Below are 15,281 nucleotides of genomic sequence, written 5' to 3'. Positions count from 1 at the left end.
CTGGGGGATTGAACCGCGGTCCCTGATGCTTTGCCAAGCTTGTTCCAAGTAGGTGCCTTAGACCACTGAGCCATCTCTCCAGCCCCAGTTTCTACGGTTGCAGTGAACTTGTAGCTTAACTGTGGGTTAAAAATAAAAGGACATGAGCAACCAAGTAAAGGTTAACTTGTGTTCACTGTTCATTGATCACCTAAAGAGCCCGGTGATATGTTCTTGGCCCTTGTGGGAGCAAGGTGCCTCCTGTTATTGTTTTCTAGTGTAATTATCTTATTTCTCAAACGGGTGTAGATGTCCTTCTGGTTAAGGACATCATAATGTAGCAGACAACACTGAGAGGTAGATGTGTTACATGGGGTGGAAAGACCACTTTGAAGCAGTGACCCTGGGCTCTAAAATGAAGGATGGAAAGGAGAAGGTCTTGGGATGACAAAGGTAGTCATGCTCCAGGTGGGGAACAAAGGAAAACTAAGACTTTGAGCAGATGAAGTATTCTGCACATGGAAAGAAAGCCAGTGTTAATGGACTCTAGTAAACAAGATGACAGTTTTCATGCTGTGCTAATGTAAAAAAAATTAAATACTTAAAAAATGTCTACCCCTCTGGTTATATATAAATTGTGAATACCTTTTCATTTTTTCCTTTGGATGGTTTTATTGTAGGGTTCTTGTTTTATTTTGGCTGCTAGTCTCTTTTTCTCCTTGTCTCTTGGCCTTCTTGCCTATTACCTTCCTTTTCCCTAAAATTTCAGTTTTCCAATATGAAATTGATGTCAAAGAACAAGCCATTTCTAATTGTTCTGTTCTGAATGTGAATGAATATATTGGAATATTTGAAATATAATAGGTGTAGAAACCAAAAATCTAGAATTCTTTACAAAATTAGTTTGTTGTTTTTCATGTTCCCAGTCTTAAACATGTAAAGTGAAACACTTTCCAGATGGCAGCAGAAGAGTAACAGGAAAGACACAGTAAATAAACACATGGCAAACACTGCCTGCTCTTACCAGCATGATGGGATGACAACTTACCAGTTCTTGACCTCTTTCAAGCTGGTGACTGGCAGGTCCTCCTGTCATTTGCCATTTCCTGACACACACTTGGCTCTGGCCAAGGCTAAGATGTCTAGGTCAGGAGCTGCCTGAAATGCCAGGAAGAGACCCAAGGTCACAAAAGTGAGACTGGAAGGCCCAGAAGCAAGCTAAGTTTAAGATGGGAGTCAAGAGGAGACAGGATCTGACAGGATAAGAAATGCACATATGGGGTACTTGTAATGATGTATTTATTAGCATTAATAAATAGAGGTTATGAGTTTTCTAAAAAAAAGTAATCACTGTTAGCATCTCATATTTGACTAGTATGAAACTTTTCTCATTTTGTTTTTATATTTCACCCACTCATTGCTTTATTAGCTATATTTTCATTTTTATTTTTTGTATTACTTACTTTTTATATTTTTTGTATTGTTTTCTATTGATAAACTTTAGTCTCTTCTATTCTTTATTTATTTTCCTTTGGCCCTTAATCCCATTACCTATTCCAATATTTTTAGGTAATTAAAGCTAACATTTGTATCCTATTATTATGGTGACAAATTCTGTGCCTTGTTTATTAGTTGTCATTAAGAATTGAAACCTGAACAATTGAATCCATACTATTTCAAGAATTTTCTAAATCTTAATTTCATCTCTATTTTTAGATCCCTTGCTCAAAACCTTGATATAGTTGATTGTGTGTGTGCATCAAGACTTTTAATGTATCCTGTATCTCCACCTTTTTGATTTACTAATTGCTTAATTTTCATGTTAAAGACACACACAAACATACACACACACAAATCACATGGATTGTTTCTAAAAGTACCCAAATGATTGTAACAAATACAATCATTCTATTTGTTAGATATTTATATTTTTAAAGATATTCTCAGGAGTCCCATAATTTATATCTCTTGCTTTATGTTTTTTGTAGAATAAATTATTGGCCTGATAAATTAATTCAATAACTATATGTTGCATACAGGTTTCTTTTCTTTTTTCTAGAATTATTCTTCCTCCTTGTTATTTCCTACTTCATACAGCATATTCTCAAATATTACTTTCAGAGAGGTTGTGTGTAAAGTGAAGTTTCTAAATTTTTCCACATATGAAAATGTTTTGTTTTCATGAATGATTAGTAGTTCGTCAGAATATAAAAGTATAGATTCAAAGTAATTTCATTCTCAGAGTTTTGACAACATTAATTTTTTTTTAGTATTTGTTTCTGATGAAAATTTTGATTTTAAACTAATTATTTGTACCTTTGTTGGTAATCTTTCTTTCTCATGGAAATATTTAAGATCTTTTCCTTTTCTTTGAGGTTCTGTCTCATGATGATGTGGTTAGGTGTAATGCTTTTGTATTTACCATTTAATGGGTCGCTTTAGACTTTCATGCTTAGAAACTTTCTTTTTGTTTTGTTTTGCAATTTTTTTCCCATAATTTTATTGATAAACAAATAGCAATGAGACAGTTTCAAATCAAATCGGTAGGACAGTTTCAATAATTAACACATTGCATACATTCTTCTTAGTGGTTAATTGCTGTACAAGATGTGGACATGATATCCTATTTACAAACACCATTAGAACAAATCACTCTATTCATTAAGAGAATGTAACTATATATCTATCCTAGCCACTTTGAATACAGAGATACAAAAGACATTCATCTGTATCCCCTTTTTTTGTTAAGTTCTGTTATTTGAATATTATAGGTGTGTAAACTCAGCAAAATATTCCAAAAGAGTCCAGTAGTCCATGATAGTATTGGGTCTTCCGCTTGACAGGAAATGACAGAAATTGTTGACCTGAGTCCCCTACAGCTCAACATAACAGCATGGCTTTACTTATATTTCGTTTTTATACTTTTCTGCTGGATGGTTAAGACCAAGGTAAAGCAGGACCTATGCAACAAGAGTTGTAGCTTTTGGGTCTGATAAGGTCAGTGAAATCCCCTCAGGATTTATCCTGAGATCCTGTACCTCAGATTGTAGAACCTTTGTCAGTGTCAGCCATGTGGATGAGTCACGGCCATTGCTTGGCCAATGTGCTCTCTGTGAAAGCCTGAGAGAATGTTTTCTCTCCATGTGACTCTCCTTAGGCACACTCTACATCATCGATCACTTTCCTCTTTGGCCCCATAATCTCCTTGATCAGAAAATTTGGGACACTACTGAGTTATATGATGTTGCAGTACAAGTTCTCATATGTCCTGAGAGAAACTTTCTTTTTATGATGACTTATGTCTCAGTTACTCTTCTCTTCTTGCTGGGACAAAATACCTGACACTGCAAATTAAGGAAGAAAAGATTTATTGAGCTCACAGTTAGTGGAGGTTTCAGTCCATATGTAGCTAGCTCCAGGGAAAAACAGCACATGGTAGTGAGTAGTATCTCATGGTGGCAGAAAACAGCAAAGAGCAAAGGGAGAGGCAGTGGCTGCAGCAGCTAGCTAGCCTCTCTCTCCTCCTTACATTGTGATGCAGATGATCTGCCCCAGGGCAGGTGCAGCACCCACACCCACAGTCCCAGCATTGGATCGTTAATTAATCACAAACTCTAGAAGCCACGCCATTGACTACATGAGTCTTTGGGGAACACCTAGATACAAACCATAACAGTTTATTTTCTTAACTATTTTCTTTTTGGAACTCCTAATGTTAGTTATCTGGGTTTATGAATTGATCTCTATATTTCTCAACTTTTCTCTCATCTCCCACCTCCTTTTCTTTTTACTTTAGATACAGGGGGCATTTTCTTATTTTTTCAATATGTTGAATCAGTTTCACTTAGCTTGTACTAGCTTTCTCATCACTGAGACACAGTAAACAACACCCACAATTTATAGGGTGGAAGGATCAATTTGCTCTTAGCTTCAGTCCATGATTGGCTTGTTTCAGAGAAGTGACATCAAGCACAAGTCTGCAGCAGGAGAAACCTAGCCAAGGCAGCAGGGAAACAAAGCCAGAGAAGCATTCCAAGGCAGAAAGGGGGAAAGGTCATCCGTAGGCCCTGTATTAGTTACTTTTCTCTCATTGCTGAGATAAACTACCTGACACCCAAAATTAAAGAAAGAAAGATTAATTTAATTCACTCTTTGTGGTGGTTTCAGTCTCTAATCAGCGGGCTCCAATGCAGGGTGGTATGGCAGAGAAGCAACAGTTTAAAGTGGCAGAAGACAGTAAAAGCAACAAGAGCAAAAAGGGACGAGAAAGCCTCTTCGCCTTCCTTGTATTGTAAGCAGGCTACCCTGCCCAGGAGAGGTGTAGCATACACACCATCTCTGGGCCCTTCTTGCACAGCCTCAGATGTTTACAAAGTGAGCATCCTGGCCCCCTGCTGAGTCACTTTGGTATACTTCTAAACCTCTAAAGTTGATACAATGTATTAACCATTACAGACCTCCTGGAGACACCTAGAAGTGCACTCCACCAATCCCTATGATGAATTTCAAAGCTAATAATTTTGAAACTCTACCCTAACCACCATATTCTACTTTTTTTTTCTTCAAATTGCTACCTATTTCCTGAAACCATACTTAATCTGCAAATAAAAACGATAGCAAGTTCATAATCCTGCCCAACATAAAGCAACTGTCCCATATACAGCCATAAACATCGCAATCATTCCCCAAGACTCAACAATTCCAGCATTTATCAAAAGTCCAAGTTCAAGTCTCTCAGATTTATGCACACTCTTACCTGTGAACTCTGTTAAAAAATTATGTAGTTACAAGGTACAGTGGAAAAGGATACATTCTTATTTAAGAAGAGAGGATGGGGGATAAAATTAGTTGTACCTAAGAAAGACTGGAACCCAGTGGATAAACATGAAGTCCTGTAGCTCCATATCTGGCATCCAGGATACACAGTTGTGAGTCATGTGTTCCTGAGGACTTGGGCAGCCTTGCCCTTATGGCCTTGTTATTTGCAGCCATACAACCTATTTCAGATTGAGCTACACTTAGGGTGCCACTTTCCTTGGAAAGATATTCCACATTCCTGGTATCTTCAATCTCCTGAAGGCTGCACTGGACCTTTTACTTCATTCCTACTGCTTTATGTACTTCCCTCTCTGGGGATCCTTGCTTGATCTCCCAGTCTTTTTAGGCTTTCTTTTGAAATCTGAGTGAAAGACTTTGTGACCCCACAAGTGTTGCATTCTACATGCCTGTAAAAGCAGGATTATGTGCATAACACCAAGGCTGATTGCAGCTCAAGTAGTGGGTGGGTCTCCTTTGATTATGGCTGTAGCAGTCTCTGAGAGCCTGCATGACTGAACACTGAAATGAATCCTAGGGAACCAATTCCCTAAGAGGGCCTTCTTGAGTAGGAGTCTCAGGGACTCTTCTCAAATGAAAAATTTACACTTTTGTATCCTCAAGTCTGCTATGCATGGGATCTAGTGGGTTCCTGAGATGCCTTCAAGGCATTTTTTCATCCTTGTCTCTGTCCAAATTACTTTATTTTTACACTTATTTATTTATTGTGTATTTATTTATCTTTTTAATTAATTAATTATTTTTGACATCAGTTATTTTATTTTAAAGAAAAAAAAATAAAAACAATGGTACAAAATCTCAAAACAAGATTTTGGGAGAGTAACAATGGTTAGTACATTGTGTATTGTTACTGCCAAAGTAGTTTCTCATATTACAAGATATAGGCAAGAAATAATAAATAAACAACATAGGTACAAACCTCTTTTTTTTTTTAAAGTCAACAGAAAATGGAAATATACTTTTTAAAGTTTCTAATACTAGGAGAAGCTATCATACAATGTCTTTTAAATAAATTGTAAGTCAAAGATACAGTATAAATCTTAGAACAAAAATTAAGATTGAGCAATATTCAGAAAATTAAATGTTTCAAAACAATTGAACTAAGAAAAAGTTTTCATGATAGCAAAGAAGTACTAAGAGTAAAACATAAGATAAATACTGGAATGGCAAGTAAATGACCAGCACTTCAAACAGTTTAAGGATAGGATATCGCACAAAGTTCTAGTGTGTTGTGGACATGCATAATGACTGTGACAGTTACTGGTGGCTAGGCGTCATTTGTGGAACTGAGCTACAGCTATTTCTTTGAAATCCACCCTGTAGACTCAGATGGAATCTTGACTCATGGATGGAAGAGAAGTGCATTTGTAGGGTGTGCTGATGAAAATATTCTGCTGCTGAACACAAAAGAATAACTGAAAGACTACTATTGTATACCTCTTATTCTCCTCTGTTTAATTGTTTGCTCTATTTGACGGGTTCTTTCCATTCTCATTCACGGGCTATGATCGATTTGCTCCCTCTCTAGAACCTCATTTAGTAGTCTGTGTAGGCTTGGCTTTGTCATCATGAACTTCTTTAGTTGTTCTTTGTCATGAAAATATTTCACTTCTCCATTATATTTGAAAGGGAGTTTTTCAGAATAGATCAGTCTGGGTTGGAATTTGTTTTCTTGCAAGACTTGAAGTACTTTGCTCCATGCTCTTCTTGAGTTGGTGGTTTGTGAAGAAAAATCTGCCATTATTCTGATGGGTTTTCCTTTAAAAGTGATCTGTTTCTTTTCTTTAGCAGCTTTTAGTATACTGTTCCTATGCTGAATTTCTGGAATCTTGATTATTATGTGTCTGGGTGTGGTTTTCATTGGATTGATACTATTTGGAGTTCTATATGCTTCGGTTACAGGCATGTCAGATTGTTGCCCCATATTTGGGAAGTTTTCTGCTATTACTTCTGCCCATATTCTTTTTATATCATTTGTATTGACTCCTTCCTTCTCATTGATGCCTATTAGTCTCACATTGTTCATCTTTGCATCGTCTTGCAGGTATTGAATTATTTTTTCCTGCATCCTAGTTGTTTTTAAGAGATCTTTTCTTACTTTTTCACTAGCCACAAATGGTGTCTTTCAGGTCAGAAAGTCTATTTTCACTTTCACGCAAACGGTTTTGCCAGCTTGTGATTGAGGTTTTAATTTCCTGTATATCACTTTGAACCTGTTTCATAGATTCTATTTCTTTCCTAAATTGTTTATTCAGGGGTTCCTTCATTTATATCCTCCTCTATTTTTTTTATCAGTGTATTCTTTAGAAGCACTTAGTACTTCTTTGATTATAGTTACCACTACATTTTTTAGTTCAGAAATTATTTCTGATCTGATTTCTTCTATACCTTTCTGCAGTTGATTCTTTACTGTCAGCGCTGTTATTTCCAAGATATCTGTCGTGTGATTTCCAGTTTCCTCAGTGCTAGTGTCTTCTGCAGTTGTATTGGGTGGACTCAGGGCTTGAGACTGCATTTTGTTCCTTCTCTTTGTCATTTTGTATACCACTGTCTTCTGACCTGTGGTGAAGAGCTTGGATAGAGTTATTACCAGGTCCGGATCTATGAAGTTCAGATTCCTCCAGGTGGGTGTTGCTTGGATCTGGCTGCTGTGCTCCACTTCTTTCTGCTGCAGGCATTAGAGTTGAACCCATTTGTGTCTCTCTGGCAAGATGTTCTGCTCCTGAATCACCTGGGTGGGTCTTGCCTCTAGCCGCTTTGCAGGGAGTTCTGCTGAAGGGTTCCATGCTGGGTCTGCGCTCTGGGTCTGTTCAGGATCCCGCCAGGCCCTGGGTCCTCTCGCTTACTCGTGGGGCTTGCACTCTGGGTCTATTCAGGATCCCGCGGCCTGGGTCATCTCACTCACTTGCCGGGCCTGCGCTCTCCAAATTACTTTATTTTTATGGTACTTCTCTTTAGCAGGCACATCCAACTTTACACCTGGTTACTTCTGGAACAAAATTTTAGATTTCCAAAAAATTCTGCTCTGTCTTTTGTCTTTAATGTTTACCATAAATCTGGCTAAAAGAAGCCAGCAGTAACTATAACTACATGTTAAACAGTCTTGAAATTTTCTCCACCAAATTAGTTTACCACCCTTGATTTCTGCCTCTTACAAGTCTTAGGAAATGGGCAAAATTTAGACAAATTTTCTGTCAGAGTATAACACACATTGACTGTGGTCCAGCTACCAATGGAGTCCTTGCTCCCAAATGAGACCCCTTGAGCCTGGCCCTTACTGTCTCCATTCCTATCAGCCTTCTGTTCATCTAATCTCTGACCAGAATCACTAGTTTGCTCTGTTTATAGCATTTAAAAGCATTATCATCCTGCATCTCCAAATCTTTCCAAACTTCTTCTAAAAACCAGTTTCAAAGACTTCTGAACCACTTGGTTAGGTATAATTAGAGCAACAGCCCCACTATGGTCCCAGCGATATATGTTAATCATATTTCTGAAACACTCAACACCCACTACTTAAAAGCAGAAGGTTTTTATTTTTATTTTTATTTTTACTTTTTTGGTGGAACTGGGGATTGAATTCAGGCCCTTGTGCTTGCCAGGCAAGCACTTATTCTACTGAGCCATCTCCCCACCTCCCTGCCGCTTTTTTTTTTTTTTTTTTTTTAAAGAGGAGAGGCTTTTTTCTCTCATATCTTCAGTCATATAATCAGCCAACTTCAAGGTAGAGATGGAACAAATGTATGGCAGAGCAAAACTACTTAGATAAAGTCAATAGAGAAAGCAGAACAGGGTAGTAGTGCCAGAGTGGAAAGGGTGAAGGACCAGACTAGGCATAAGCCCCCAAGGCCACACTTCCATGACCCACCCAGGCACACCTAGAAGTGTATTCCACAAATTCCTGGGTCAGATATCAAAGCCTACCAAGTTAAAACTCTTCCTAACCACAACAACTATATTTTTCAATGTTCATGAACTCTTACTCTCAGATTATTTTTCATAATTGTGTGTTTTCATAAATCTATTTGAGGGTATTAATTAAAATATCTATACTAATTCTGTTTTGTTCCCTGAATTTCTGTCTATACCAAGTTCAGTTTGGTTTGTTCTAGTATGTTTTTCTGCTTTATACCACCAGCTCTTCTGATATATATAATCCTTAGTTCATCATTATTAATTTTACAATTTGATGACTAAGTAAATTTATATAGTTAGATGGCATAGATTCTTAAGACAAATGAGTGGGTCTAGGAGCTCATTAGCTTTCTCCTTTTACTTTCAGGTTTTACTGATGTCAGAATGCCTGAGAAACAAATTAGCAGTTTACCTAGACCTTTAGTCTAAGAGAACTCTGGAAGAACTAATAACCATTCTTGAAGGTTTGAGTTCTTCACAAGAAATCATTTCAAAATGTAAAAATGTTTCTTGGTTTCTAGATCAGAAATAAATGCTGGGGGTGGGGTGGGGAGATGGCTCAGTGGAATAAGCACTTCCCTAGCAAGCGCAAGGGCCTGAGTTCAATCCCTGGTTCCGCTAAAAAGAAAAAAAAAAGAAAAAGAAAGAAAGAAATGCCAATATCACACACAAAGGAGAGGATGTGCCAACCCATGAACTATTTAGAGGAAAGTTCTTCAATTTATTACTTGATGGCAGCTTTAGTTTCCATTTCCACTCTTGATACTAACTGACTTTAAGCTTGAAATCTTTCTAGAAGCTCTATAGGATGGGTAGTTTCCCGCTGTATTTCAACCTTCTCTTAAGCATACTATAACCTTAATGACTACTACCTTATCTTATCAGTAACATGGTCTTAGAGAATTCATCAAATCTCTAGTGAGATGCTTTTCCTCATCCTAATCTGTCCCTCCTGTACTTACTTTATGTCTTTGCAGTTGGATAGTGCATAAGTGGTGCTACAGTTTGTGTCTAGATGTCCCCGCAAGGCCTCATGCTTTCATGGAGGTGGGCTTTTAGAGTTTGTGATTGATTCATGGTCCAATGCTGGGATTATGGGTGTGAGTGCTACATCTATCCTGGGGTGGGTAGCCTGCATATATATAATGGAGAGAAAGAGGTTTTTTCCTTTGCTTTTTGATCTTGTTGCCTTTGCTGCTTTCCTCCCACTATGAATTGTTTCCCCTCTGTCACACCATCCTGCCTTGACATCAGCTGATTATAGACTGAAACTTCCAAACACCGTGAGCTAAATAAACCTTTCCTTCCTTAATTCTCAGCATTAGGTATGTTGTCTCAGCAACAAGTAAAAAGTGAGACAAGTAGTTAGAAGGACATGCGCCCCATTCATTATTTTGAACAAATGCTTGACCTTGAGGCTTATGACTAGTCATCTTACCCTTATAACTAAGATAAAGGTATGACATTTATTCCTTTTACTTATTAGCTCTGTGTCCTTATGCAAAAAGTTTACCTCTTCATATTCTAAGTTTCTTAACTATTATTAGAGTGCATATTAACCATATATAGTTGCAATATAAATTGGGAAGAATATCATTCAAAGGTAGTTTTAATGTGAGTGTTTGAGGGATGTCTAGCATAATGTTTAACATATAGTATTTTCTCAATAAATGGTAACTGAAAATATAAGATTCAAACTATAAAAGTAAACTTTACACATAGTTTGCATTTGGGTCATTGGGGTATCTAAATAAAACTCATTCTGTATTCTGGTGTTCTGAATACAGGCTCCTTGTCATGACATGCCAGTTGCTGCTGTTCTGTCTCTTGGGTAGATGATTGTTCAGAAAAAAAGGGGGTGGTGAATGAATGCAGGAGACAGGAAAAGGAATGTGGGACTGTCCTGCTTCAAGATTGTATATGGTTAGATTTTTGGACTTACGTATAAACATAAGAATTATATAATTCTTTATGCCTATTTTTAAAATATATTCTAATTTTTAAATGTTTTTTCATTGTATTCTGTAGGGACTTAAAGTTCAACATATCAATACTTGATGAAAAATACCTGTTCCATGTTATGCCTAAAATGTTTGACATTCAGACAGATAGTGAGGTTAAGCTTAAGAGCCTAGGTTGTATGGTAATAACAATAAGCTTGTCTTCTGGAGGGTTAACAACCTAAGTTTGCAGATCAAAATTAGAGAAAAAGGAGGGCTGCAATAAAAGCCAAAATTTTGGCCCTAGCCTTCCAAGGTCAATTAAGACTCAGGACATATGAGAACTTGTATTGTAATGTCACATAACTCAGTCGTGTCCCAAATTTTCTGATCAAAGAGATTATGGGGCCAAAGCAGAAAGTGATCGATGATGTGGAGTGTGTCTAAGGAGAGTCACATGGAGAGAAAACATTCTCAGGCTTTCACAGACAGCACATTGGCCAAGCAATGGCCGTGACTCATCAACATGGCTGACACTGAGAAAGGATCTACAATCTGAGGTACAGGATCTCAGGATAAATCCTGAGGGGATTTCACTGACCTTATCAGATCCAAAAGCTACAACTCTTGTTGCACAGGTCTTGCTTTACCTTGGTCTTAACCATCCAGCAGAAAAGTATAAAAATTAAATATAAGAAGTAAAGCCATGCTGTTATGTTGAGCTATAGGGGACTCAGGTCAACAATTTCGACATTGCCAGTGAAGTGGAAGACCAATACTATTATGGATTACTGGACTCTTTTAGAATATTTTACTGAGTTAGCACACCTATAATATTCAAATAACGGAACTAAACAAAAAAAGGGGATACAGGTGAATGTCCCTTTTGTATCTGTGTGTTCAAAATGGTTAGGATAGATATATAGTTACATTCTCTTAATGAATAGAGGGATTTATTCTAATAGTGTTTGTAAATAGGATATCATGTCCACATCTTGTACAGCAATTAACCACTAAGAAGAATGTATGCATTGTATTAATTATTGAAACTATCCTACCAATTTGTTTTGAACTCTCTCATTGCTATTTGTTTCTCAATAAAAGTATGGGAAAAAATTAAAAAAAATAAAAACAAATAAAACTCGTTTAAAATCCTTGGTGTCCAGGCATGTGGTGCATACCTCTAGTCTCAGTGCAGTGGACTGTCAAGTTATGGCCAGCTCCACATATGAACAACTTGGATTACGATCAGAATTTTAGGTGTAACTTAAATGTGGCACAGATGTGGCCCTTGTGCCATTTTTGTAAACAAAGGCTTGCGATGCTAGGAAAGCCTACATGAGCCTATGTAAGCAACAGTCTGAGCTCAGGTGCATGTATTTGTGGATATGATTTTGGTCAGTGCTTTATATAGTTTCTATCAAAATGATCCCCAAAAGCTAGAAAAGAAGCTAAAGAAGGAAGGAAGGGAAAATAGAGTAAGCAATCACAAAAAAAAAAAAAAAAAAAAATGAAAGAGAAATTGTGGAGAAACATGAGAGTAGTCATGTGATTGATCTTGCTAGTATGTACAGCATGTTGAAATCTACATCTTGACAATCTTTTTTTTTTAATTTACCCCACCCCCTCACATCTTGACAATCTTAGAGAGAAAAGATTTCTGTAAAAAAGCTAGTGTTGCTAAAGGTGTTACTCAATTTAGTAAGTTATGATCAATGGTGCTAGATGAGGTAGAAAGGGTATTGTTAGTATGGGAAAATAAAAGGCCAATGGCAAGTTATAGCCTGAGTAAAATTTGTGAAAAATCTGGGATTATAAATGCAGATTATCTATATCTATATCTATATTTATGTCTATATCTATATCTATTTTTAATGTGTTTGGTACAGGGTCTCACTATGTAGTTTGGACTCATGGTGATCCTCCTATTTTCAGCCTCCACAGTGCTGGGATTACAGGTGTGCACTACCAGGCCCAGACTTGGTCAGCAGCTCAGAATGCCTGGAGATGGGACTGGTGTGGGATGCAGGACCAGGGATCAAACTCTTGTCCCTGTGCTTACCAAAGCAGGTACTTAGTCTGTTGAGCCTACAAATATTACAAAGGCTAATCCATCAGTGAATGACAATGGTGAAATATTTTGTACCATTAGGGGGTGGTTTCACAATTCTAAAATGATAACTGATTGAGACTGGGTGTGGTGGTGTGTACCTATCATCCCAGCTCTTGGGAGATTGTAAACAGGCAGATCACTATGAGTCTGATCGAGCAATGAGACCCTGAACTCCCTGTAGACCCTTCCATAAAATATACATAAAAAATGATAACTGGGTTTAATAGTGTAACTAGACATGATGAATCAGCCAGTGTAGACAAAAGTTCCACTTCAAAATGATGACCCTGAGAAATAGCTTTTTCTCTTGTTTCACAGTTTTCTTAAATGCCTAGGAGAACATAACCCAAGAAGATAAGAAAATACCAGACCACAGACCTATGGAGGACAGGTTAAAATTGTTGCATACCAATGTGAATGTCAACTTTAAGATAAAGCTTCTCTAGATTTATCATTTTGAGACCAGTAAAGTGTTCAAAAATCATAAAATCATTAACAATAGGTTAAGCAGTCTTGTGGAGATCTAATTCAAAAGCCATACAAGAAGAGTACTTTTTCTTGTGTGGATCAGAGAAGCTTTCTGTCCTGCTGCTAAGAAATATCTAGAGGACAAAGGCTTATCACTCAAGGTTGTCCTCATAATGGATAGTGCTCCTGCTTACCCAAGAGATTTGGAAGAAGAATTGGCTGAAGAATTCTCATCGCTCTCAGTCAGGTTCCTCCTGCATGATGCAACTCCTCTACTGCAGCCTATGAACCAGAAGATTATAGCTAGCTATAAGAAAGTATATATCAAGAAACTATTCTTGAAGTGCTTTCAGATGGTCTTTTATACAGATTGAACCCTTAAAGAGTTCTATAATGAACATTACAACATCCTTTACTGTGCAGAATTAGTTGAGAAATATTTAGCCAATTTCTATCTAAAGATACCAAGATTTACATGGAAGAAAATGTGGCCTAAAATTTATACAGTACAGGAGAGAGACTTTGCTGGTTGTTCAGAGGAGCCTGAGCCTTCAGTTAACCCTGTGATTGATGGCATTGTCATATCAGAGTCCAAAAGCTTGCAGGTGGACTGTGGTGATGCTGAGGAACTGGTAGAGCAACACTCAGAAGAATTATCTGCACTATAATTTTAGCAACTTCTGGCTGAGCAGCAGAGAATGGCAGCTGAGGAGCTTTCTGAAGAAGAGGGCCATGAACAATCAGTGCAGCAAAACTTTTCTGAAATAAAGGAAATCCTGAAAAAGTAGTCAGAACTGCCAACACTTGTAGAGAAGACCCACCAAACAGAGAAAATATTCCATTCACTCACTCCAGATTGCCTTTCTACCTTCTGTAACACTATTGATCATAATTTACTAAATTGAGTAACACTTTCAGCATTAGTTTCAATGTCATGTTGCACTATAGAACAGTGTTAAAGGTAGAAACAGATGACCTCAGATCAGTTTTTAGTTCTGAAAAGGTTGAAACCTGGTAAGCCAGAAGCAGGTCCTAGTGGGCTACAGATTTACCCGAAGAGAAAAAGGACAACAGAGAGCTACATTCTGTTTTTTTTTTTTTTTTTTTAATTTAGGACAGGGTATACAGGGTATACAGGGTCTCACTGCATAGATTGGACTTGAAGTGATCCTCCTGTTTACAGCCTCCCAAGTGCTGGGGATTACAGGTACATACCACCAAGCCCAGTCTCAATCGCTGTCTCAATGCGCCCTGGGGTGGGGCTGGCATGACAGGCCTGGCGATCAAACTACTGGCCCCTGCATCTGCCTGAGCAGTCACTTTAATCTGCTGAGCTATTTGGCTGGCCCTCCACTGTTCTTATAGGAGGGAACTTTCTTTCCAAATAACCGTCTTCCATTTCATTTTCCTTTCCTGCAACCCAAAGATGTCAACTTGAATGGTGAATAAGTATGAGATTATTGTTTCTGGTAAACTAGGAACATTTTATAGGTTTGTGGTGAATACACTAAGGTTATTGGTGTTTCTGGTAAATTATTCACATTATGCAAATCTTTTTATTATGATAATGTTAGTTAAGCGATGCTCCACGAGGTTGGGAATGCATTATGAGTATCACCATTATTTCTTATGGAAAAAATAGTCTTGACTCACAACCAACTTGAGTTACAACCAGCTTTTGTGAATGAATGGCATTCATAAGTCAAGTTTCCACTGTATTCAGAAGCCTGAGACAGGAGGTTGACCATAAATTTGAGGCCTCCCTGGGCTCCACAGTAAGTTTAAAACCAGCCCAAACTGCATAGGAAGGCCATGTCAAAAACAAATAAAACCCACTATCAACAAGTACAACAGCCTCCTGAAAATAAAATCCAGTAGGAAAATTTTTCCTACTGGATTAATTTTCTCTTATTATATCTGGATCAGAAATTCTATGAATATAAGCTATAGATCTCATTCTGAAAAATTTGATCACCGGTATAATTTTACTTTAAGACTTGTATGAAGAGAAAGAGAGAGAGAGAGAGAGA

The 15,281-nt window shown here is 37.5% G+C and overlaps 1 protein-coding gene and 1 pseudogene across 1 annotated transcript in view; both read left to right on the top strand.

Moving 5' to 3' along the window:
- The window catches only part of Gpr158 (G protein-coupled receptor 158), a 503,792-nt gene that overhangs the window by 10,434 nt on the left and 478,077 nt on the right, over positions 1-15,281 (top strand). The window lies entirely within an intron of this gene.
- Positions 13,737-15,281, top strand: part of LOC105743637 — a 4,661-nt pseudogene continuing 3,116 nt past the window's right edge.

This window comes from Octodon degus, unplaced genomic scaffold (assembly GCF_000260255.1).
Source record: "Octodon degus isolate 3935 unplaced genomic scaffold, OctDeg1.0 scaffold00145, whole genome shotgun sequence".
Classification (NCBI taxonomy): Eukaryota; Metazoa; Chordata; class Mammalia; order Rodentia; family Octodontidae; genus Octodon; species Octodon degus.
Note: the sequence above shows the minus strand (reverse complement) of the source record. Positions and strands in the feature narration are given on the sequence as shown.